This window comes from Diuraphis noxia, unplaced genomic scaffold (assembly GCF_037042655.1).
Source record: "Diuraphis noxia isolate RWA-SAM2 unplaced genomic scaffold, SU_Dnox_SAM2 contig0005, whole genome shotgun sequence".
NCBI classification, from domain to species: domain Eukaryota; kingdom Metazoa; phylum Arthropoda; class Insecta; order Hemiptera; family Aphididae; genus Diuraphis; species Diuraphis noxia.
The window spans coordinates 47,663,178-47,690,063 of NW_028301715.1; the positions used below are offsets into that span (position 1 = coordinate 47,663,178).

Sequence of the window (26,886 nt, forward strand, 5' to 3'; positions counted from 1 at the left end):
ACTGTCCATATATAAGACTCGATAGTGATGCAGTCAAAAATTGAACATGCTACGACAACCCCCAAGTACATATTATTATCTTTGTGTATAATATTAAATATAAGCTCAAATTATTTAATTATCTCGCGTAAATTTCCATACTTTATTTCATCACACCTTTAAATTTATTCATTCGCGTCCTTTCGACTTATCTCATCATCGTTCAACTAATACAAGCGCATAACATATGGCAATCGAATGTTCATAAAAGTTTTAGCTCCACCGGATTTCGAACGAAAATTATGAATTTACTTCCGAGAAAATATTATTAATATTGTCTTTAATAGGAGTTAGCGTGCACTTAATTTATTTTTAATTCAAACTAAATTATTGTATCGATAATACAATCTCAGTGTCGCCGACTTCATACTATATCGAATTATACATTGAGGGTTGTACATGCAGAGTACTCGATCGCAAATACATTTTGTTAACGAACCAATCATAAAATATAATGACATTATGCAGATTATTTTTGTTTTTTTTCCATGATAACTGCTTACAATAATCTATACGTCTTATATTATTGTTATATTATAATATACAACACTGACCAATCACCCAATAACAGGAGACTTACTTAAGCTGTGATACACACAACGGAACTTTTTCAGGATAAATTTACCAAATATTATACCGGTGTAAAAATAAATGGTCGAAAAAAATTATCGAATTTAAAAATACTCATCAAATTATAGAAAGAGCATTTAAAGAGCTCATTTAAAACTGTAGGATCCAGCAGTAAATAATATAACTATACATGTACATAAAATAGTTAATATAATTTGTATAATATGTACAAGAGAGTTAAAAATAAAGTTTTTGATATTTATTGTTTTTGGTCGTAAAAAACACACATTGCCGTCAATCTTAATTAAACTTTATGTTGTATATTATTATTTTTATACGAAGCTCGGTTAGATTTATTTTAATGAAAACGGCCTGCGCGTGCTATATCTGAAAACTCTCCTTCTCATTCCCCTAGCTCTACCGAAATCGAGTGGATACTATTTTTAATCATTTTCTTCCATTTTTTTTTCGTCGTTAAGACACGCATATTGTAAATAATATATCATGTCTGGTAGGGGTCTGATATGTTTGCCCGACACTCAAATACCCGACACCTCAATTGCCCGACAACATTTTCCCGATACTACTTTTACCCGACAATGTATTTGCCCGACAACACATTTGCCCGACAATACATTTGCTTGACATTACATTTTGCATTTTTTTACTGTAAGTACGTAATATTATTATAGGTGGTACCTTTTTTTTATTTTCATTATTTTATTATTATAGCTTTTTAAACAGACAATAATATTGTTCTGCGTTAAAGTATTAAAGTAGGTAAGTAAAACTACATAAAGTAATAATGTGGTCGATATACTAAACTGCTATTTACGATAAGATTTTTTTCCCAATTAACCGATAGGTGATAGACAGACAGCGAGTAGACTTGTGTGAACTACTATTTGCGACACGAACTATGATCATAGTTCGTGATTTGCGATAAGATATTATTCTTTCCCAAATAGATAGGCGATAGATAGACAGTAGGTTTTAGACTGTAGGATTATAGTTATATAATTTTGAATAATTTTTGACACACATTTATGTATAATATAACTTGATATTGTCGACTGTCGGACAAATGTATTATTATTAATTATTATTAGTTATATGTATAATTTTGAATAATTTTTGACACACATTTATGTATAATATAACTTGATATTGCCGCCTGTCGGACAAATGTATGAATTTTTGAATATATACCTAATAATATATAATATAATAATAATAATATATTTTTGAATATATTGTCGGGCAAATGTTTTGTTCGGGAAATGCTTTGTCGGGCAAATGGAGTCGGGAAATTGAGGTGTCTGGCAATTGAATGTCGGGAAAGTGTACTGATCCCGTCTGGTAGACCCTTTATAGAATAATTCGGAGTTTTGGAATCTAAACTTAAAAAATCATTTTTATTTTATTTTTAATAACGAGTTACTTTTAATAAATTCCGAATTACAAGTTAATTTATAAATAATTAAATAATAAATACAACGAAATTATTATTGATGATACATTTATCGCATTAATATTTATTTTTTAAATATTTTAAACCATATACTACACCGGCTATTTATTTATATTTAAAAAATAACTTAACTGAGTTAAAAAAGCATATAGAATAACTATTAATTTCCTATAAACTTATTAACTTAATTCGATTAATAATAATTATCATTAACTCGCCCAGACTTGTATGACATTATGGTCGTCGTCCTACTTTGGAAAGTCTATACATCGTAAACTGTGGGACTTTCGGATGACGGTGTTTGAGAATAAAATTTTAATCATAAATTTACACGGAACCCTAACCATTCAGTGTACCTTTACGTGATATACGTATTGCAACGACGTGCGTTTTCGTGTTTGAAATAATTTTCGATAGGTTTCTAATTTGAAACAACTGTGTGGAGACCATAGCTAGGGTGTGGAGTCAATGTCGGAATGAAAAGGAGCGCGTACTGTACTATTAAATTATTTATTTTTCATATCACTTATTCGTATGATATTTGTGAGCGAATACCGTTAAAAAAAAATAAAATAACCGACTCACCGGACGCGCAGAGTTCTCGACGCGCGGAATACAAATAAGGCGCCCGCATTTTGTTCACAACAAATTACACACAAAAAAAAAAATTACACATTACAATAATAATAATATTATTATTATCATTATTATCATTGTCTTTGTTGTTTTTCGGTTATTGTTTGTGATTTTTTCCGTTCGGATCTACCTACAAACGTACAATAATTCCGCCAAAATGACTACACCTATACAATATAGTACGTACATATTATATACAAGTACCAGAAAATACGCGCAACATTCACACTTCAAACACGTACCATAATATGGTACTAGTCGGCCTTACCTAAACATAATAATATATATATAGCAACATAGATAGTATATAATATAAAATCTATTATTATATCGGACACGATACACGCCGGATGTGGAGCCTTCGTCGTATATTTTCCGGCTCACGTGTGATCCGTAACACTCACTGCACCGGTGCGGTTTACAGTGCAGGACGCGTAAATATATATACTTACAAATACGAACCGATTGAAATGTTCCATACGGTTTGTAAAAGGAATTATTATAAAATGTTTAGATGTGCATAGCAAGAATATGTATCAGTGAACAGTGTTGTTGAAGATATCAAAAAATTATGTGTACGCTAAGCGAAGAATGCACATTATGTTTTCAAAGTCTCCAACGGAATAGTAAACTATAATAATAAATAAAACGGTGATTAAGATGATATAGTTGGGAAAAAAACTCGAAACTTTCCGAGAGGTTTCAAGAGCTCAAGACGTTAAAACATTATTGAACGAGTAAACCTCTTTACTTTTTTTTTTTTTTTGTAATAATCGTTTAAATATGTTCTTAAATGTGCTATTTTTATACGCGCTCGTACATCTTGCGATCACTTCGCGAGTATCACATACTATATTAATACAATTTATTGATCGAATTCTGTATTTATAATGTAATAAACTAATAACTATATCGAAATCACCGGCACTAACAAAAAAAAATTTCAAGGGAATTAAATGTTTTTTAAAATTAATTTTACTATGCGAAGTCAAAGAATATTTTTTCTTAGGAAGCAGAGGCTATACGAAATATTTGAGAGGGCATATACCTATACTCTACTACTTCAGCGTCCTTAGTCCAGCTTTGTTAATAATTTGTATCCATTGTTCATTATTTTAATTATATGTGCAGATTTTAGTTAAAACTTGTAACTCATACAACTTATAAGGTCGCGATAGGTATAATACCTATATTAATACGGTATAAATCAACACGCAGTTATGTATATAGACATCTGGCTATTGTTGAATTAATAACTTTCCCGTTTTAAATACAAAAAACGAAATAATTATGTAATATAATATTAAAAACAATGTCTATGACGACCATAGTAACAATATTTATTTATTTAAATAGAACTTTTTAATTTGCATTAAACTATAACTGATGGCAATAATGATCAAAGAACGAAAACCGGACAAACACGATGAGAAGAAACGCTGGTCGTGATCTAAGACCATCCGGAGGATATTCATTCCGTGGAACTGGATCGAGTGGCGACTGACAAGACACATATATTTCACCAAGGAAAACTAGAGGACTAGCGGCCGGCTGTCAAACCGGGATGCCATTCGACTGATGCCACCGGGGTAGCGATTGGTGTGGGGAGGGGAAGGAAGGGGGACTTTGCGGTGACCGGGACACGTTATCGTTGGACCAGGACGACGGCTTAGCGCGGTTAGGTTAAGTTGACCGGCGGAGCACGGGAGAACGAGCTCGGCGGCGATAAAGACAAAAATATGGCATGCAGCGCGGCACTTGCAGCAGGCACAGGAAAAGGATCAGGATCAGCGGGACGAGTTTGGAAATCAGCAGTCGGAGGAGGACCGCCGAAAGCATAATAAAGATGGAAATGCTGCCCGCTTCCGGGTAATCGGCCCACTCGTCCGTGAGCGACGACTGTGTTCGTTCCGTGGTTGCCATAGCCGGGTGAACAGGATGCGAGAAAACTAGGCTGCAGATCGAGGTGCGTGTGCCCGAGTGGATGTCGGAACCGGAGACGGTGATGTGATCGAGGAGGAACTAACGGAAGTGACGGCAGTGAAATTGAAGGGGACAAGAAGCGACGTGGCAGATCCAATAGGAACGCGCACGGCAGTTCTAAGAATTCTTTATGGTTATAAAATGTTGCTTTGACCCTTGTCCAAAGTTAAACAGTATCAAATATAATGACGACAAAATATAGTAAGTCATAAGCAAAACAATAATATTATGAACTTAGAGTGATACAACTTATCGTAAACCATAAAACATATTGTTTTATTTCATCGCTTTATCTTATCTCTCACAAAGGTCCCACTTTAGTGAAGATCAGTGCTCTGTTTTTTCTCTCTCGTTGCATATTTGTCACCTGTACAATATTTTAACCGTATATCAATAAAAAAATTATTATTATATGTATTACATACGTATAACCATGTAAAAGAGTCGTGAAAAAAATCAAACTTGTTAATTTTGTTTCATACTTTCAGCTCACGTTTAACCGCGACGAGTGTCCACCACTTACCTAATAATATTATGCCATCCTGAACTCTTGAAGCCGTTTCGCGCTCCTTGGAATGATTGCCACCAACACGCTTCTCATCCTTCGATCAGTTCATCGTCACCTCCAAAAGTTCTTCCAGTCACCATCTTCCGGTCACCATCTCCGGGTCCGGCGCACACTGCACCACACTTTGATCTGCAGCTAAGTTATTGCTTGTTTAAACTACCCGGCCAACCACAGGAACGAACTCGGGAACGGCGGGCACGGGCAGGAAGCATATCCGCGATTGTATATTGGTCCTTCGGCAAAAAGTGTTTTTCAGACTCGTCTTCTTGTTGCTTCTGATGATCCTGCTCCTGTGGTTGCTGATGCATGCCATAGTTATCGCCGTTGAGTCCTCTTGCTCCGTCGACAGTACTTCCGGCTGAATCTGAGTGGAAGTGGACTGCGCCTTCGTCACGGCCCGACGAGAACCCTTGCAGGCTCGGTCACCACCCGGCGTCCTGGTCCGACAGTCAACCGCAAATCGTCTTGTTGTCTTCCGTGCAATATATGTCTGTTAGGCTGAGATGGACATTCTCCGAATTCCCACCAGTGTTTCTTATCAATTACATTTGACTCCGAATTGTCCGGTTTTCTGCAGTGATCGTGATGGACCAAAAATTGCTCCAAACAATCGCTTAGAAGCTAAAAAATTTAAATAATTAAGTGTAAAGCAAAATCAAGAATTCGCAAAATACTTAAAAAATTGTATTAAAATACAAAATACTTTTGATTATAACGTATATAATTGTCAAATACATGATACCATGGATAAACTTTTTATTTAAAAACTACTGCACAATCAAATAAAAATAAATTGTAAAATTATAAAATTCAGTTTTCACAATAAATAGATGTTTGTCTTTCAAAAATCAAATTTTTTCGATTCTTCCGAAAAAGGCTTTCGTGGTCTCAGTTGTAAAACATTTATTCAACTCGTCCTATGTCTTTGTATTGAAACGAGGAGTAAAATGTGTTTTTGATCAGTAGATTGTGTGAAAAACTAAAAGTATTTAGTATTTACTTGGATCATTTGTTATTTAAAAAAATAAATACAAGTATAGGAAGGTAGGTACATAATAATAATAATATATTACATAAGTATCTATAACTATATTTAAAACTTTTATTAATTTTTCTCCTCTTTATAGATTTCCAGCAATGCACGTAAATAATATGTAGTGCCAATATTAGAATTTCCTTGGTAATTGCAGAAGCCGAAATCATTATAATTTCAAGACTAATAAAAAAAAAAAAATAAAAATAATATTACATAGTGTAAAATACAAACAGGGGCGTATTCAAGGGGGAGGGGGTCGTGGGGTTTGAACCTCCCCCATGACCTCACTAACCTATGTAGTGTTGTGTGTTCGTGCTTAGGGGAGAGGTGGCCACGGTGAGACATGGGGCACAGTAATCCATTAAATATAAGTCGACTAATTTAATGTTTAACCATCAGATGGAGAATCCAGAAGATTCATAAAATCATAATAAACATAATGGTTAACAATTAGCTACTAGTATCTATATCCGTGCTATTAGTAAGTGCAGGTCAAAAATTATACTATCATCTTATCATAATATTGTTATTTTTTTTTTATATTGTTATCAAAACGTGAAAAATGTGAGCTTCGTTTTTTCAATTTTGTTATCCAATTTTATTCAAAGTTACGTATTTTAAGGTATGTATAAATTAAATTTTTCTTGTGCACAATTTATTTATATGCACAATTGTTTATCATAAATATTCATACGGGAATAATAAAAAATCTGCAAAATAATAGATCGGTATACAGCGAGACAGTACACACTACTACACAGTGAGACAAATAAATACTGTTGTCTCGCTGTACCCAACATCAGTTAACTCTAAAACAAGACTGTTGAAATAAATTGTGATCATAATAAAGTGATATTAGATTATGATTTTTATTTAATTTTTAAAACTTAAACATAAAACTATTGAAATAAACAAACTGAATACCTACATTTTTTTAACTGTACAAAACACAATTAATTATTTTAAAATTTGTTAAAAAAATTCTCTTTAATTGTTTTATCGTATAATAAAATGTTGTGAAATGAAAAGTTCAAATATAAAAGATAAACTACAAATTTAAAAGGTTTTATATTATATAGTGCCCTGTGACGTGTCTCGTTGTGTACAAGGCTGGGTCACAGTGAGACACTATGAAATTTTTAAAAAAAATTTCTCTGGGTTGAAATTTCGTTAAATTTTAGAATGTATTAATATGTTTATTAATGCTCAATAATATTTAGAATAAAACCATAATAACGCTGTTGAAGGATTATCACTTAAAACAAAAACAATATTTAAAAAGTAATTTTTAGTGTATCACTGTGGCCACCTCTCCCCTATATACAATATAACTCACAGGAGCAATTTTCTAAAAAAATTTTTTTTAAGGGAAAAAATAATCAAAATATATCTATTTTAAACCATATGTCAACATGCAATATAGTATATACAACGATTGCGTGCATTATCTGTTAAGAACTTTAAGATTAGATAGGTAAGTAAGAATATTTTTAAAAAAAAGGTGACAAAGTCCCAGTGATAAAAAACAAAATGTTCAACCCCCCCCCCCATTGAAAACTCCTGAGTACATCTCTGAATACAAATACAAAATACTTACATAATACATATTTTTTAAAGCACGCACATTATAAACTAATATGCTAAGTACAAGATTTATTATTGTTGTACTTAAAATTTTACAAGTTAGTACTTCCGTATTACCTAACTAGTGTCTGTATGATATATATATATATATGTATTATAGATAATTCAAATACTGTTCATCTCGGATATTGAGTTTCCGATTAAGTCTCAATATTGTTGGTACTTTTGCTAGCGTTGCAGGTTTCCTGAAAGTATCAAATCGGCCTGTGGTGCGTATATCGTCCGACTATAAAATAAAAATTACACATACCACGGCCATTAATTTCTTAAACGTTAAAATATAAAATAAATATGATGGACTGCGCAAACAACACGCGTATAATGCCAGTAAAAAAATGGAACATACATATGATGCGCTCCGTCGGCCGCGGCGTGGCGGCGCCGTTTGATTTTCAACAATAATATTATTATTATACACTATACCTATGTTAAACACAATAATAAATAATATAATCGTAATCTCGTTTTAATATTATGTTAAATATTTTTTATGATATTATTGTAATCTCGTTCACTTTTTTTCCAGTTTACGTCCAAAGTCCTGTTAATATTACAAGATCAAAGAATAATACGACGGAATTTTGATAAAATATAATGTAAAGCTGATTATCATAATATAATCCGAGAAATTCGGAGAATTAAAAAACCATATAATATTTGAATGTGTGTCCGTTCGGTTCTTATTAATTTATTTTCTCCGAACGGAAATGACCACACATGGTTTAATATAATATTATTATATATTCGTACAATGACGTGACACGATCGGTTTTTATCAAACGGTTATACCATTCGTAAAAAAAATGGTAATAATTGAATTTAAAGTATATTAATACTTTTTTTTTCACCTGATACTCTTGATATATCTATAATAGTATATTTTTATATGTTAACAACTACCGTAAGAAAACCTACAGACGACATTTGAAAGTATAGTTCGCGCGGTAGTTGAGATGCTTATTTATTATGAATTTTTATAGTTTTCGAAAACGTCTAACGCCGATGCATAATACGAGTAATATTACTAATATTATATTACAATCTCTCGTCGAACGCAATAATGGGTGCTCGCGTAAATATTAAACACGTATAATAAAATAATAATAACATATGTGTAATATGTTTTTTTTTTTTTTTTTTTTTTTTATTCATAAAGTTTTACTGACGAATGTCATCTTAACTTACTGTTAATAACATTATTTTTTTTAACATTTAGAAAATAAATAACAATTAAAAAAAAAAAAAAATACATTAGTGATATAAGATACAAATGACTACATATATGTAATATTATAATAATATTATAATATTATAATTTCTTATTAAATTAAATTAAATTAAATAAATTAGTTATAGGCGTTATAGCAACAAGTCGTGGGGACGTCCACGCTTGAGTCGGCGTACAGAAGGAGGGACACTTAGTTTGTAATATTTCGCACTGTGAGCAGAGTTGATGTGGCCGAAGAAGTTGATTGCTGATTTTTTTATGAACTCAACTATTGTGGGTAGCTGGAAGTCTTGATGAAGTGCATCGTTGCGTACAAACCATGGGGCATTAGAAATGGTTCTCAGAACTTTTGATTGAAAGATTTGTATTTTATGTGTGTGGGTTTTTGCACAATTTCCCCACACAGGGGATGCGTAAAGAAGTAATGGTCGTAGTATTTGCTTATATAGCATAAGAGAGCATCTCCAGCTTAATGCAGTTTGACGGTTAATCAACGGGTATAGAACTTTTAGTCTTTGGTAGCCTTGTTGTAATTTGGAGGTGATATGAGGATTCCAGGTTAATTTCCTGTCCAAGATTACACCGAGGTATTTGATATTTTGTGACCAAGGAATACTATTACCGTTCAATTTCAAATTTTCAGGAGTTTTGGGGCGCCGGTTGGAGAAGAGTACCGCTGTACTCTTTTGAGGGTTTAATGCAATTTTCCATTTTTCTCCCCATTTTTGGATTTCATCCAAGTGGGCTTGAATATTTTGTGTTAATGTTTCAACGTCCTTAGCGCTTGAGTATATAGCACTATCATCAGCGTATAGTGCTACTTCAGTATTATTCGTTGTAGGGAAGTCCGAAACGTATAGATTAAAAAGTAATGGTGAAATTTTTGAACCTTGTGGTACACCTGCGTTGATTTGTTTTGTTTCCGAAGTAGTATCATTGATTCGAACTTTGAAGTAGCGATCAGAGAGGTAGGATTTAATTAGATAATATATTGCAGTGGGAGTGTTTAATGTTTTTAATTTATATAAGAGTCCGTCATGCCATACGCGATCAAAGGCTTGGGCTACGTCTAAGAAGGCAGCACCTGTGTGTAGTTTTTTTTCAAATCCATCATTTATATGCTCCGTTAGTCGTAAAAGTTGTTGAGTAGTGGAGTGGTGAGATTTAAATCCAAATTGGAAATGCGGAATAGCATTTATTGCATTTAAATAACTGGTAAGCCTTGAGTGAATAATTTTTTCAAATATTTTTGATACTGAGGACAGAAGGCATGTGTAATATGTACCAGCTACGTATTAGAATTGATAGTCCATCCATAAAATATTATCACAATACATTCATAAAAATAATTGCTTAATATAAATACGAAAAATGCCATGATACGCATATGCGAATAAGTTCCAAATATGGTACATCGATAAAGTTATTAAAAGTTAATAAGTAGGTACTACGTGGTTATTTCAAGCTCTAAAAAAAAAGTCCAAGTATGTATTTTGCAAAAATAATAATTATAAGCTGTACAACTATATTATGTACCTATAAAATTGTTGACCTTTTTTTTTTTTAACTTTTTTTAATTTTTTTAACTCGTATTTATTTATTTATTTTATTAATATCATTGAGCTGGACTATCGTCTTGAGAAATGAGTCTGGTTAATCCATAATAAAAATCATAAATTATAAATTCAAATTTACTATGATAATATTGTCCTCATAACTACATTTATTGATAATCATTAATCAATCACAGAATGTCTAATAGCCGACAGGTATACTGTATCATTATAATATAGGCAACCTGATAGACTTTTTATTTGTCTGAATAAAAGTTGTTCTCTTTTTCTTTATGAAACTTTTAAATACCTATGCTATAATATAAGCTATTGTAGACGAGTGTTATATAGTATTAATATACTTACCTATTAAAGTTTAATTTATAATTCAAACCAAAAATAGTAATGATAATGTATTTTATAATTATTAATAAATTATTATTTTTGTAAATGTATTTCATATAAAAAAGTCATTAAATTATTTGTATTATTACAAAATTATTGCACACACATATCACACAAGTAAATAAGTGTTGTCAACAGCAAAAATGTGCTATGGATATGCACTCATATTTGAAAACTAGCCGAATATGCACTTATGACGGGAAAAAAAGTCAAATATTGTGTTAAATATGCAAAAAAGTAACATTTAAAATCCCAATTCTTCATTTTACGGGTACCTAAGCAGTAAGCTAGTAAGCATAAACATGCGTATAAAAATATTATGTAAGTGTTCTTCGATCACACACACACACATGTTGGGTTAGTGGGCTTCATCAACGTTTTTATGCATATCATTATTATACAATTACGGACACGATTCACGGTCGGGACTTACACAATATTATATACACCTACACCGCTACACGTATGCCGTAAAACCGTGATGCCGAAGCTTTTTACACGGCACGTACGAATAATATGACTCACGACCTCGGGACGACGTTTGGGTTTTTGGAAAAAAAAAAAACTTCAGAATTTTAAACGGGGCGCACATCCGAAACGTGAACGATTTTGGTAATCGCGCGATTCGGTACGCGATGTATCATTATTATTATTTATCATAATGTTATGAGCGATGTGCACAAGAATGCACGCGTTGCACATCGCTCAACAATACAGAACACACACGCAGTATAATTATTGTTGACGTGTTTTCATCGTATACAAAACACATCGAGGTAAAGCACGTTCTTCATCGGCAAAAAAACCCACGGCCAACCTGCAGCGTCTTCCCAAAGGTTTCCAAGGTTTACGACATAATCCGCGCACCTCCATATAGGACGAGACTAAGCCGCAACTCGATTTTGAGTTATGACTACTTATTCGAATGGTAAAAAATCAGCTGTACATAATATTACAAGACCGCCACATTCAAATATAATCATTCAATTCGTTTGGCCACTAAAAAACACGATGATCCGATGTCAGTATTGAATCGTCATATAATTTTTAGCTAATTTCCGAAGCAAGAGAGCCCTCATATTTACTTGATGACAGTAGGTACCTATATTTTAATTATCCGATCAATCACTGAAGTCGAAATGATTTCACAGTTTCCATTTGAAGCGTTCTTGCGCTAATTAAAAAACTTTTTATCGTGTGATTGATAATGTTTAGTGCAAAACAGCAACATTTAGAGTTGTGCCAGTACACATTGCATTTTATAACCATTGTGATATTGTAGCTGCAAAAATTCAAATAGCTTTTTTTCGAAACTATAAATTTTGAATTGTGGCAGTACTTATTGTTCTAGAGGTGCGAATTATATAAATGCGTAGGCATTTTTTAAATTGTCATAATTTACATGCTCAAAACATACATGGAAATCAAAATATCGTAAAAAAAGCCCACGTAACAGGGACGCAGATAAATTTTTTTGCTTAAGGTTTGATAATAGATGAATTCGCTTTGATATGAAAAGTAACAATTTAGGGTTGGTAAATTTTCCGTAATGTTTCGCGTTGGTCGGAGAGAGAAAACAAATTATGCGCTGACATCCTCTTGATATAATTATAATAATAATACGATAATCGTGTACCTACAATACTATGTTTAGGTATGTATAAATATAGTTGACCTGATAATGATGACGGAAATACAGCTTAACATTTATGTTTAGTCGTTTCTGCACGCCTTTGACCTTTTGCGATAAATCTATGCACCACGCACAACGAACAATATGTTGTTCTAATATTATTCTAAAATAATATATTATGGTATTGACTTGGTCGATGACATGGCGCCATGTCGACGAATTGCGTACACACATAAATTAGTGTTTGGATAACGAAAAACAAAAATACCACGTGATGGTGCAGTCATTAAAGAAATTTAATTGCATCTATAATACAGCTGCAGTGTTAATAATAATAAGCGTGCTGCTGTCAGACTCTTGAACGCGCCATCAGCGTAAAGTCTATCATCACTGGACAGTCCATAGTTTATCGCATACTAGCCTCTATATGAACGTATATATCGTTTCGATAAAATCGTTAAATCGATTTATTACGTTACATTAAAACCGTAAAATATGTTGTTTAAAGGTCCGCGGAACGTGGCTGAAATTCAACCAGAAAGTAGAAATAATTATAAAATTAATAAAATAGCTAGGTAGAACTTAATTTGGGAAAATAAAACCCGAATACTGTTGATTTGGTATTATCATACAGTCATGTATATTTGTATACTCCAAATCGTTATAATACTAAACATTTTCCAATTTTAATATGTGCACAAAATGAAGGAATTCCGGAATTCAATTTAAAATTATAGGTAGGTAGTTACAATTCTCATGAATAATAATATATTATGCTAAATAGTATAATCTATTGTATACATATATTTCAAATTATGATAGTTAGTATTTACATAGTAAAACCAGATTTTTGTGCGCGGTTATAAAATAATAAATTGTACAAAATATTATAATTGACTTACACTCGGGTACTGGACAAACGAAGAAGCCCCCACATGTGATGTCTGCGGTGTTCAACTTACCGTTAAACAAATATTACGGAACCAGAAATCCAGAACAACACATCTCTTGATGTTTTCTAAAAAAAAAAAATGTAAACCATATCATTAGTCCTAATCTATAATATATTTACTATTAGAATAATTGACTTTATAATTGTATTAATAATGTCACCATATACTGATTACTTTTTATGTACCTAGTATCTACTACTCACATAATAGTATATTTGTAAATTGCTGAACTATAACTTTGAGATAAAAAAAAAAAATTTATAAAAAAATGAATTATAATGTTCTTTTAATTGTACCATTATTATCATTACATGTATACCTGCTATGAGCTCCTATTATTATTTTTTATGTCATTCATTAGTACACGTAATTTTTTTAACGCTTAAGATGATGCTATCCGCGCATTTGCGGTTTCTGTCTTTTAAACGTACGACATTGCAAATTTTCGTTCACTAATTTTATATTGGAGTGAATTGAACTATTATATTAGCTACTATCAAACTTTTATAGGTATGAACAAACCTGTACTTAGCGTCTTCGGTTTTTGTTCGATATTTAAGCGAGGCATGAACATTTTGAACTTGCGATTTTTCATTATCTTGACTAAAAATAAAAATTACCGAAACATATCCCAACTCTTAAGCACAGTTACTGTTCTTGCCTAAAAGTTTGACGATCTGTCGATTCGCTCTAACGACAAAACACTAGCCTTACACTATTTGAACTAGTGAACGAAAATTGACAGCAGCAGCACATCAAAACTTTAAGACGACATGCATAAATAAGTAAGTACTATTGTCTTCTGCAGCATTTCAACGTTTGGCTTTAGGAGACAAACCATTTTTCGGATAAAAATCGTTTTCTTCGTTCAAATCAATCTCTTCGTCACCACTATACGCTTTTTACCACAAAAACTAAAAAAAAACGCTCAACGGCAGACACCCCATAAGTATTATTATGTCATAATAGTTATACCTACCTAAATGATATCCGTCTAAAAATAAAATACTTCGCGGTCGCAACGTTTAGATACATCACCGCGGCTACATGATACATCGTCATTTACCTATAGGTATATTATTACCGTACAGGTGTCGGCGACCAATACACAATAATAGGTATCGATTTACAGACAATAAGAAGAAACCATTATATAATTGTACATTTATCTTGCGTATACTGTTTCGACGAGCCATCGCGTAAGGTGTTGTATATACACACTCAAAACCGAGCTACGAGCGTATTATAATAATAATAATTTATGTATTATATTATTATTTGTGCATATACCTCGGTATATCGTGGTATGATATTATATACGTGCGTCAATGCACCGCGAAACGCAATTTCGTTGTTGTTCTACGCGCGCGTGTTGTGGTCGCATATGCGACGTTTACCTACCTATAATATATTATAAATATCGTATATATAAACGTATATGCGCTCTCTTTCGTGATTTATGCGCGTAAAACTAAACGACGTCCACGTTTCTTTCCTTATCCTTCTACAACACTATATATATATAATACACCATGTGATTATAATATCGTTATTACTTATTATTACCGCGACGTGCCTGCGCCGTGCATTCAAGGACGCGTTTAAAGATCACCCGGTAAAGAGGTAGGTAGGTATGTTTGATATTATGATGAAAAAAAAAAAAAAAATGGGAAAACAAAAACAATTGAGAAGAAATCGTACGCGATGAGCATATAGGTACAGCGTTTATATTTGTATAAAATAAATATTTTAAATTTTAATATACGTATTGGCGCGGCTTGGATTCGCTGCGGAACCGCGCGCGACGGCAAAAAAAAAAAACGACGATGAAACCCTTTATTGAAAACGTTCATGATATAATATGTTTCGTACGACTACCCTTTATATACCTGCAAGTCGAAGAATCGTGATGATTGAGTAAAACAGAAGAAAAATGTAAAATACCGACCGTTGTTTAGTAGGGTCATCAGAACTTTTTTTTTTTGATTTCGTAATCAAACTCCAAACGCTGCAGAAAATTAAAATAGACAATAGTTAGTGAGATAAGTTAGGTATATGATATTATAATGATCGAAGAAGAGACCGTCATCAATAATAATAATATGTATGTTTAAAAATCGAAACGAATGTGAATCAAAGGAAAAGCTCATTTGAAACACTGTAAATACAGTTAAAAAAAATATATACATTAGTATTATGGTGAAGTCACCGTCGCTTGTATGATATTTAACAATTATATGCATCGCCAACAACCACCCATACCACGTTTTCATTCCATATACCACATACCTGCAGCGCAATCGTTTACGCACGATGTCAGATTCGGTCTTGGGGCGTTAAAATAATTTCTTCGAATTGAAAATAATATAATATCTGAACATGGCCAAGGCCAACCTACCCGATGGAAGGCACGTCATTTTTCAAAACGGACACTTTCAGTGGCGTAAACAGGAATTTTAATTTGGGCGGATGGGGGAGGATAAATAATATTCATTGTTTCTAGGATAAATCACAGTTTAATGCCCCTCACACTAATATTATATATGTATATATATATATTTTAAAAAAGGAGCAGAAGGATCCATATCACCCCCCCCCCCCCGCGCGGTGAATATTCTATAGACACTTATTCCCAAACCATCCACATCAAATTTTTTTGTGGACACCATAAAGTTTCTCATCACAGCTAATTCATTTCAACGTGCCCCTGCAGTACTTGAGGTTCCCTAACCCCCCTTTTTGACACCCTGATTATGCCTACATATTATAATTCCTGCGAAAAACGCGACTGCACTGTAATATAGTATAAAAATAAAAAATTCTGATTTATTACGATCGTCGCACATGGTAGGTATATATATATAGTATATACGATACGCTGCTGCGAGAGACCACCGAAAGCTGTTTTCTAATTTATAATAATAATAATATATCACATCATATTGTTGTATTATTTAGATGTCGGTAAAACGGACGACGACGACGACGCCCCGACATCAATTATTAACGACCGTGCGGCCCAATTGCGGCGTGTGCGCTTCAGCATCGCGTCCATTGTTCCGGGCCCGGAGAAACAATTGATGTCGCTAATAACGCAAATAATATATTACAAGAAACTCGTGTACCTGCGACGGGTATACAACGTTATTATTATAATATGCATATTGTATAGTTTATATCGCTGTAAAATATTGTGCGGCGGCGGTGACAAACCCTATGGCGGCCGCGCCCCGCCGCATAGGTATATATCTAGCACACACACACACTCTCTGTCGTTGCATTGTGTTGCAGCTCAAAACTCTACGAGTATTATAAATATATATATATGTTTGTATTTAATATAATATGATAAATAATAATGATATGCAACCGAGCTTATTATGTGATAGATACGTAAAAGATATATTATAATAACAAATAATGACGGACATTAATATGCATATATATACAAGTGTGTGTGTGTGTGTGTGTGTGTGTACGGTTTACCTATATATGGTCGCAGGTTATTGTTACGGTTATATAAAAAAAAAAAAGGTAGGTATATACCGCGGGTGTGTGTGGGTCGTCGGCGATGAGGACGACACGAGTCGATTTGTTCTCCGTATAGTCTTGTACAGCAGTAGTGTACACCGCGCCGACGACCAGGCAAATTTAACGTAAAATTGGAACTACTATAATATTAATATTATATGTGCCTAGGTTGTATTATGTATTTTCATTAAAATTATACAGCGAATAAAAGCGAACTGGGTGCATAATAATATATGGGTCATCGCGCGAATAATCGACGAATTTCGATTTGACTGTTGGTGAATCGCTATATATTATGTATATTGCATTCGCGCGAAAGGATTTTGAGTTCTGAATTCATACGTTTAATGGTATTATATAATATATATGTATGTATGAGAACAGTTGCTGATATATTTTAATAAAAATTAAAAATTACCTAATTGTTTGATAATTTATCGAAGTAAATGCGACCGCGACTGTGTGGAATTTTTTTTTTACCACCGGAGTCATCATGAAAGTTCATTACATTAAATATTATAATATGCAAGCGAATGAATTTGAATTAATTAATCGAAAATTTAATAAATGCATTTATTTAAGGCGTAACTACGGGGACTATTTGACAAATTTCCATGACGAATTTTACTGTATTAGTTTAATATTACAGTTACACCCTGTACTATACATCAGGTATATAGTATATATAGTACAACCCAACCTACCTACGCCCTACAATAATTTTATCGATTCCCATTTTAAATAATTCGATTTAATTTAAACTGTAATTTTTGTGTGGTAATGTACGTACACCTACTTATTATATTTACATTTCATGATAAGTATTCTTGGTATAAAATAAAAAATGTTAAAAAAAATATATAGTTTATAAAAAGAATCGTCTATTCTATGATAATAAATAATAATAATGGAACCACTAAAGCTCGTGTAAAGTATTTGTTGATAAAATGACGAATAAATAGATACCTATATAGATTTTTTTATGATTTACTTGCAATATTTTGTGACCAGAATTTTTAAAATGAATTGAGATTATATTTTTTGAACCTATATATTCATTCTATAGACTAAGTATAAATTATCTATATCATATACGAATACGAACAATAGAATCGGAGAGAATTGACGTAATTGACAAATCGCGTAAACTGTACCTATGGTATAGTATAGATATTGTAGCAAAAAAAATTCTTCAAATAGTAGAAACCGAGTAAGATTCGTAACGAAAAAGCTGATTCGATTCATCCCTACAATTCCCTAGAGACTGCAATGATCGCTGCTTGTTCGCGCACGTTTCCCACGCTTCGGAGAGGCGATCGAGTACATTGCATTTTTTGCCGCAATTTTACGTCGACGTGTAACTACATTTATAGGAAATATATTATTGCGATATGCACTGACGACAAATACGTCTTCGTGGCGATGGTGTTAATTTTCTCATAGACCTTACAATAAGCTCGTAGATATATAACGAGAGTATACCGGTTACGAGGTTTGGGATTTTTATACACACACACACACACACACACATATATTATTATACATATAATACATCAATCCCTAAACGTGCAGTTCACGTGATGTTAATTACTGCGACATTTTTTTTTCATTATCTAATCATGGTATGAAAATGTCAAATTACGAGTGCAATAAGTCTACTACGTCCCGTAGCTATAGTTTAGTGTTTGTTTTTTGTGAATATTTTTACTCTAGTTTCGTGTTTCGTTATACTTTCATTACGTCATTCGAAAGTTCAGAACGCGATACGTGGCTAGTTACAGTGAATTTTTGTAGTCATAATATACACTCATATTTTATAGTTCCTACACAAAGCAGGTTCGTCATCAATAAGTGACAAGTCGGACAACTTAAATTAACACCCAAACACCATATTAGGCTAAGAACAATACATTTTCATAAGGTATTTAATGACCTGAATAACAATGCGATGACTAATTTAATAGTACACATTATATTTTATAAATATTTAAGGTATTGTTTGAATGTTTAGAAATTTGAGATTTATACGTTTTAAACACTTTTCCTGCTCGTATAACATTAAAACAAAAATGTTTAAAAACAAAGTGTAATTTTATATTTTATCTGTTGGTATTTGCTTAACTGAACTAACTTTTGAAGTATGCAAATATTTTCGACTCAATCATAGTTTCTCATTTTTTCATTAAGAAACTATTTGTCCAAATTTTGAGTTTATAGTACAGAATTTTCAAAAAATATATACACTAAATAATTTATAGTAATAATAAATAGAGGGAGAGGTTATCATTTGAAAAACCGAAGTATATGTATCGTCAAAGGACCCTCTTTAAGTGTAGCAATACAATTTGAGAATTCAAAAATGCGGCCTTTAACTTTATTAAAAGATTATGAAAATCAAAGTTTGAATAACTGCAGAATTATTAAAGGGGAAAACGAAAGTGACCCATGTTGGTTTAATATTTGAATCACGCTTTATATTACCCGATGAAAAATAACACGTTTCGAATTTCCATCAAACTCGTGTATATCGTACATACGTTACATGCGATCGTCTCTTAAGTTTATTGGAACAAAACGAAGTAGCGAATTCGAACTGTGCCTATACCCACTTTATTGGCATTCAATCTCGATTATTATTACAGTATTGATGATCGAAATTGCCGCGGAAACGCCGCTGGTTGATGCTGATGCGATTTGTCACACTTGCACTTATTTGAACTACAATCCTACAAAATATATAATATGCTCAGCTGCAGCAGCTGTCTTTAATGTCGTGCAACAAACGCCAATGTGGGTTTGTCGCTGCAGTTGAGAGATTCGGAATGATTCCATTATGATATTATATCCCAATAGGAACAAAACGCGTACACATTAGTCACAGTGTAAGTATAATATTTTGTACGTGTCAACGGGCCGCGCTGTTGGAATTATAAATTATAATGATATTAATCACGGCCGAGCCTATTTCTATTATAAATTTATTATAATATTATAGAGGACTTATTTTTAATAGGACGCCAAACCCGCATGTTTTGTTGTCCCCCGACTCCGTCAACAAGACGTGTACGCGTACCGTAATATAGCTAATAATCGCTCGATAGTTCACGCAGTTCAGCTTCATTAGTTTTGATATCAGAATGTGAATTGAAGTTACCAAACCCGAAAAATGTAACAACGACGTTCACTGAACGTACCATAAGTTTTTAATTTTTAAATTTTCTATTATTCACTTGTTTTTAGTCTTCATCAATAAGTATTTATGGGATATCTATTAATAATTAGCTATTGGTGGTAGTTGAACAGTTTTTTTTTATAGAAATTATAAATTTAATTTTTTAAGAACTCAGCGCCTTCAATACATTAATTAGCTTAAATAACGTGATGTACCTATATATAATGCAATAACAGCTGTTTGTTCGCATAATTTATATCTATCCATATTTTCTTTGTATAAGTATATTATAAAGGTACTTGTAAAATGTGAAAAAAAGCTCAAATTATGTTATTATATAGCTCGCTTTGGAAAATTTTAAAACCGCAAATAATAGCAGACGAACAAAACTAAACAAACATAGAAATGTTCTTACCATTATACGTCTGACAATAGGTCAATTCACACTAACATTAAAACTAACGAAGCTAAACGTGAATTTATGTTACGAAAACTATATATATTGTGCGGGTGTGGCGTGCTCTTAAAACAATAAACAGGCGAACGTCGTCGAAAGCAGCAGATGCCAAAAACTTGAATGCATTATATATAGGCCCGTCAATATGTATAGATTATAAGAAAACAAAATCAGACGTCTTCTAAAACTATTTAAAAAAAAATATCAAACAACACGTGCCACGACCGTCAAACGCAACATTTACGTAGTATAAAATATTCAATAAAATACATATTATAATATGATAATATAGTGACGAGTAGATTTATAATTCGTTGTTTTTGCTCGCGTGGCATAATTTAATAATATTATTTGTATCGATCAATCATCATCAGTCGGGTTTAGATTGCGAACAGTCGACGAAAACCGACGCAGTGCGGTAATGTTTTACGCTCAACATGTAGATAAGTATATATTGACTAGGTACATAATAAGTACGACTCTATGGGCTTATTTTTCCCTACGATTAGTGCAGGTAAGTATACGTCTTAACAAGGCATCACTGCCTTAACGGTGACCCGATCTTCGGTTCATTAGATACATAATATAATTTATAGTGTATATTATGTATAGGTGCTTATGGCCGCAACGACATGGGCAATTCCATAACCGATTTTAACCGATTTCTTGTCCATCGGAATATCATAATAATATATATTACGTATAATGAATATACTTATTGACCGTAACGTCCTGTCACAGCTGGTCGTCACTTATAACAACGGTTGTACGGATTCTAAAATGATTACAATTAGTAGGTTACCTGCAATTAGGTATCCATTAGGTAAAGGTAGGTTATAACCTAGGTATACGTTACTGATGATTACGTTAAATTATTACGATGGTATAAGAAAAATAATATATAACGGGCGATTTTTTTTTCAAGCCTATCTGTAGTAGGACTTTATGTTTGAAGTATATCCTTTATGTTTTATATCCTAAACAAAATATGTATAAAATATAATAAGATTTAAAAAAAAATTGTATTAATTTTTATACGAAGTAAAAGTGCAAAATCATTCATTATATTATCATTATATATATATAACACAAGGAAATCCTATCGTATACGGTATACGTGGATTATTTCATCAGTATTATAAAATAGTTTACTTTGCGTTTTCCAAGGACTATACGGAAGATATCGGTATAGATGAGAGTTTTGAAATTAATAATTTCAAATATTTTTTATAGAGGATTTTTTTTCATAATATTGACAGAATTATTACACTTTGGGTGTCGAAAATAGCTATACATATAGTTACTATCTATAACTGTCATTAAATTTATAATACGGTTTGACAAAAAAACATAATATATAACTATTAATATTTGAACAATGATTATGCATTTTTGAATTTGTACTACAAATCTTAAAAGCGGCGTCCTCTGTAGTACATTAATATAACATTTTTAGTTTAATAAATAAATGGTTATTATACACAATACAATGAACCATATTATTATTGAAATATTGAAATATTTTTTACGATAAACGCGTTATTAGGTATTATATTACTGATAAAATATTTCACAATATGTTATCGCATGACTCCGAAGTTCGAATACGTAATAAACTAATATAAACTACAATGACTATGCCTATTGCCTATAATGAGTAAACGATATAAAACTGGAATAAATCATAATCAATTACAAAAATTAAAGAATATTAGAAAATGGAAACAATAATTTTTTTAAACAAAAACGTCGTAAAGAGTTCTAATAATAACAAGCGCTGGCATAGGTAAGCACTCTGTTTTAGAGTATAATATTAAAACAGTAAAAACAAAACGATCGACTAACGCACACGATTTCCGTCGAGTACCTTGAAACATAACCTAAAAATATGAATGCATTAGATCTCGTTGAGCTGATTTCGCGACGGTACGGTTATATTAGGACAATAAATTTCGACCAAAAAAAAAAAATATATATATATAAATAAACCTCTATCTAGCTGTTGTAATGGTATATGTCTTCGGGTTAACGTCCAACTGCACAATGTGGGTAGGTACCCATTCGTACTTACCAACATATATATAGTGTGCGATGTATGTAATAAGCATGATATTCATGGGTAATTCGTTTAATAATAATTCTTGTCACATACTCACATGGTAGGTATATATAAGCACTGTAAATATAGGTAACATTATCGTTGCTCGTCGTCTCGCGTTTTCGGAACGTTCGCGGCACCGACTACGCATCCATAATATTAATATTGACACAAATACATAATATTATACGATACGTATTATTATTATTATTATATGTCACGCATCGCACACAGTAATAATATAATATACTACGCAAGTGGTCCGTTTTGAAATTCCGGTGCGCGCTTATTATAACAACTTAACGTTTCAATTTTCAGTCGCATACATATGACAACAATATAATATATTTACATATATAGCCCATAACATTACGAGTATATATTATTATTATTTTACTACTGACAGAACGGGCGTCGTGTTTGGGCCGTGCCGAGTTTGTTTTCTTTATTATTATTATTATTATTTTCACCCTGTAGGTTAAAGGTGGTACCCGAACGTAAGTCGGTACTCGAAGTACTTCCTGCCCGCACTGGCTGATGGCACTGTACCCAATAATAATAATAATATATTATTTTATTTTAGTGTTAAGGTAGAGGCCTAAGCCCAAAACAAAGACCCAATTTAACAGTATTTAAGGAAAATTGAAAGTGGGGTCTTCATTAGCAATACGCATAAGACGGTTTATATAGGTGAATTACCTAAGTATTTAGAAGAAGGAAATGGAATTAAAAATGGAGGAGAAGATCTAGTCGGACGTGCTGGAACTTTGAAACATAACTGAGTAGGGTAGGGCTATCAATAGCGTGAGATAAAAACTTTTTAAAAAAATTTATATTAGCACTAAGTCTACGATCATCAAGATTAGACAAACTTAAAACTGTAAGAGCAGGTTTGTTGTCATGAGGAGGACAGTGTATTTTTAGAGAATAAGCAGCAAATGATAAAAATTTCCGTTGGACCCTTTCTATCATTAAGGATTCAATGGATGAATGAGGGTCCCAAATTTTATTATAATCTCACTCGGTCGCCACCAGAAAATAATATTGTACACACAAAAATGTATATACACACAATTTTATCGCTGAGCATCAATAATATATTATATACCTGCTCAACGGTGTTATGTACACACCGTGATAATAATATCGTATGGACTTGTGTGCGAGCGCGTACCCAAACGTTTGACATGCGGCCGAGACGTTAAAAATAATAATAATTATGTATGCAACGTAAACAACACGTGACACAACCGAGTGCCAAGTCAAACCCTTACCTAGGTAGATGATAGGTTGTTATTATTATGCATACCGCGATATCTGTGGAGGATATACCATGATGCGACGCACCGTCATGCAGGTATCGCCTGCAGTGTGTGTACTCGTCGACGGATCCAAAATACCGAGCCAGGATTTTCGATGCAAAGCACATAATACTATTATTTTTGGGAAATCGAGATGCCCCAATATCGGTCCGATAAGATGTTTGTATATGAAATAATATGTGTTCAAACAGAAAAAATTCTAATACTTTAATTCTATTTTTAATCCAGACCATTTTCCACCATTATCAAAACGAGAAAATGACACCTTATTATTGTTAATATTATTCGGATATCTTTCGTTGTCTGTCCATGATTGTTCTAAATGTATAAACATCAATTATTGAGAAATAAATTGAAATTAAAAATCATTGTTATAAAATAAAGTATATTTAAGTTATGCCTAGTTATAATTTTAATAATCCACGCATTATTAATAGGTAAAAATGATGAGCTTATTTTTATATATTAATGTATTTTTCTGTTTAACATGATAATAATAGGTATTATAATTTGAATTATATAGTATGATATAATCTTATATGATATTGTACAAATTCAAAAAACATGTTAACCTTTTTTTTTACCATAGCCAATAATCTATGTTGTTGTGATTTATCTAAAAAAAAAATATATAGTATTGGAGGAAAATGGATATGACATTTGTGATGGATGAAAATGGAAAGTACCTTTCATATTTTTTTTCAAGAAAAGCGGTATCTTGCGGTATACGTGGAGAGAAAATGGCCACGTCCAAGCTCGATGGTATAATGTCGTATATAATGTCTTATACGTATATGTTCGTATAAGATAGCCGTGTCTACTAAAGTCATTGTTTATACTATTATACGTATCAGTGAACCTATATGTCATTACGTGCGTGGCGATAGGAAATCTGCAATTACTATTATTATACATACAGGTGATTTTTTTTCGACACGAGTGTACAACGTAAATGTTTACACAAAATAGAAAATAACGTCTTAATATTAACTTGATAAGTGATATTGTAACACTGTACCTATGTTTGTTATACAGACTATTGTTTCGGGTTTTTTTTCTTTTTAAACGGTGACCTACATTTTTCATTATTACCTTCTGAAACAGAACAAATATCGAACTAATACCGCGGACACTTAATCGAACAATAAAAATTCGTTAAATTGCGTCGTGATCGCATACTTACGTTTGAAAAATTTACTCCACCGTTTTTGGGTCGAACCGCGTCATGAACAGCAGCTGCAGAAGCCGCCACGCCAAGTTCGTGTATCGCGAGAAATCTCGAAAGTCGTCGCGTGACGTCCGTCCTGTAAAATCCATTCCATAATATTTTAATCCGACGAGCGGTAACTGATCGTCGACCGTTGAAGTTTCTTCGATTTTCCGTATCCATTTATAATGACGTTATAATAATATACACCGAAGGCGGCGACGGGGTACTTGGATTTCACGAAAACTACGTTTTAATCCCATCACAAAACGTCCGTCCGACGAGAGGCACACAATGTGCTGCACATATGGAGCTCCGATTACTCGCATTGAAGTCTCTTCACTTACCCTCGACCGCGTGCACAGGCAGTGATGTGCGTACCTATATCAATATTATATTATATACGTATAGGTACTATTATTATTATTATTATGAATATACACACGACGAGGAGTGTCTCAACGTGGGAATATATCTGATTTCAACGCTCATTGTTTCCGTCCGTAATCGACTCTTAAACCTAAACCTGACCTATAAAGTACCCCGATCACGCGGTCCGACGTTATAATAATTAAAAAATTAAAAATAAAAATTCGAATTAATTGTGATTTGCTTACACGCCGAATCGCGCCAGGAGACGGCGATACACCACGATGTCGGACGTCGTCGTTTTATCTGCCACAATATCACAACATCGCGAGGAGGTTTTTTTTCCGATTTATTTTCCACCGCGTAGGACATCATAATATAATATTATATATTATATCGTTTGATTTATGTGTAGGCGCGCTCTGCATCTGCGTCGTCGAGATTTTTTTCTATATAATATTTTGTTCTGTTCCATCACGCGCGCCATAATTGTCGTTTGTCTCGCGTATTTGTAGACCTTCCGTGTATATTTTACGCGACGAAACTTTATTGAATCACATTCGTCAACCGTGCGTGAAAATAGTCTGTCGAACTGATAATAAAACGCGCACGTGTAATATGACGGTTGTACTATGTATATATTGTGTACCCGTCTACTATAATATGCCTACACGGTGCAGTATATCACGCACGACGTGAATTCCGCAAACGAAACGGCTCTCAGCGACAATATAATAAACTCATCGCCTCGACCCTGCAGGACCCTTTCGGATACGCCCACGCGTGCCTTTGAAGTGTGCAGCGTGATTGCACCGGAGACGACGACAAAGGTCCAATCAACCGGCCGAGGACGAAACGGAAATTTCGGATCGTACGCGTAATATTATTTGAAGTGGGTAATGTGATTTTGGCATTAAGCCCGACGGACTGCATCAGCCACAGAACTTTATTTTTCTTCTTTGTACGCGCTCGAAATCTAATCATCGTATACATACAAGAAGGGGAACCCTT

General features: G+C 32.9%; 1 long non-coding RNA gene across 1 annotated transcript; it reads right to left on the reverse strand.

Moving 5' to 3' along the window:
- Positions 1-4,984: 4,984 nt before the first annotated feature.
- Positions 4,985-26,364, reverse strand: LOC149055427 (uncharacterized). Its single transcript, XR_016192207.1, has 4 exons — positions 25,483-26,364; positions 13,669-13,784; positions 5,223-5,888; positions 4,985-5,066 (listed from the first exon to the last, which is right to left on the reverse strand). It is a non-coding gene; the product is annotated as an uncharacterized LOC149055427 (long non-coding RNA).
- Positions 26,365-26,886: the final 522 nt, after the last annotated feature.